Below are 1957 nucleotides of genomic sequence, written 5' to 3'. Positions count from 1 at the left end.
TCTCTCTTTCTCTCCTTTTCCCCTTCTCTTTCTTTCTTTCTTTTCTCCCCTTTCATTCATTCTCTATTTCTTCTTTTCCTTTCTTTTCCCACAAGTGTGAAATCCCATGAAAATAATGCAAAGAACTACAGTGAGTCCAAAAATGATTTTTTTTTTTTTTAAAACGAATTCCAGATCTTTGAGGAATGCCAGACTTGGCAGGTTCCCTGTTATCAAAATCAACTAATGACAGTGGTGAAATTGCCAGAATTTCCCATTTTATTTGCTCATTGTGAGAGTTTCTAGGTTCCTTGACTCCAAGTTGATCTCAGGGCTTCCAAGCTTCTTACTAAAGTCTGGAAACCAAGACTGGTTGTAGCATGGGTTTGATGGGTTGGACTAGATGATCTTAGTGGTCTTTTCCAATCTTTATGATTCTGTGTGACCTCGGGGCTTTCACAACCTGTGGCTGAAAGCCTGGAAACTATGGCAGTGACATCCAGGAATCCTTGGATACCTGCTGGGCTTTGCCTACAGATAGGAACCCTGCATTTCTTGATAAAATTACCAGAGTCCCAAGGAATCTGGGGCCTCTCTTGTGGTGTTTCCAGGAATCCTGGCTGATGATACGTTCTCTGGGAGAGCAGTCTGCCAGAAAACAGTACTTTGGGGATCCAACTATCAGACCTTCTGGGAACCCCTGTGATTTTACTCTGTAGTTGGCTGAAGTTCACTATTCCCCCTTTCTACCAAAAAATAATAATAATAATAAAAAATCAGTGTTTTCTGACCTCACTCCAGGTAGAAATGCCTCGGCTTACTTTCCTGAGCTTCCTATCAAGTCCTTTTAAATGGCTTATATATTATTAAAAAGCACCATGGTTCATTAGCAACAAACAAAGAAGATTGTTCAGGCTTGCTGGCTCTCCGTAACGTCTCCAGGGTTTCCTGCTTCCACACCCTCAGCTGCTGCATAGGTCAGAATGATCGATTTTTACGTTCCCTTCACTAATAAGATTTTGCTACCGTAGGTGCTCACTTCTTTGCCTTTCATTTGCTCTCTTTGTGCTTCAAAGGGTAGGGGGGCTGAGGTTGTTTTTCTGCCACAATAAATGTGCCGCACCTCCGTTGCTAAATGCATTAAGCCACAGAACAAATTGCTTCTTTTGAACTGCTCCAGTGTAACAGTAAAACCCAAATCTCAGCTCATAAAGCATTTTGAGCTGTGCATTGTAGCCTGACACCTCTGGGAGGGCAGTTCTGTATGGCTTAGTGAGTACTCGACATCCTTTCTAATGTTATAACTACAGGGCAGGTTCTAGGATGAATTGTCAGGCTGAGTTTATGCTCTGATTCTTTGGGGATGGAGGCTCAAATCTCTGCAGGAACTTCGGGGTCACCTCAATGCAGGGATAGAGGGTGTCATTCCTGAACTTGCTTTTTTCCCTTGGTTCATCCCAGCTGTGACACTGGACCAACTTACTGAGCTCCCTGTTTGCAGATTCGTGTGTTCCTCACAAGCAATCCCAGTCACGGACCTAGGAGTACATCTCTCTCTCATTACAATCAATTCACTTTGTTGGAAACTCATATCAATTATAGTACTCTGTGGTTCTGTATCATATTGCAACAAATGACAAATCATGTCAGAAAATAGGGGGAAAAAAAAAGATATTACATAATAAATATGATTTCAGAAGTTATTTTAATTCAGCTCAACTACACTGTATTGAAAAGGCACAAGCCCAGTGATGTCAATGTAAACGTCTGATGATCAGGAGTGATTTTTCAGCCCCGTCTCTCTACCAGGAGCACATAGTAACTTATTCAACTCTTTACAAGGATAGATAATAGCAGAAAATGGTTTGAATTTGAAGGAGGGAAGATTTAGGTTGGATGTCAGGGGGAAGTTTTTTACTCTGAGAGTGGTGAGGTGCTGGAACAGCTGGCCGAGAGGCTGTGGATGCTCCATCCATCC

Source organism: Meleagris gallopavo, chromosome 1 (assembly GCF_000146605.3).
Source record: "Meleagris gallopavo isolate NT-WF06-2002-E0010 breed Aviagen turkey brand Nicholas breeding stock chromosome 1, Turkey_5.1, whole genome shotgun sequence".
In the NCBI taxonomy this organism is placed as follows: domain Eukaryota; kingdom Metazoa; phylum Chordata; class Aves; order Galliformes; family Phasianidae; genus Meleagris; species Meleagris gallopavo.
This window is presented reverse-complemented; position numbering follows the sequence as displayed.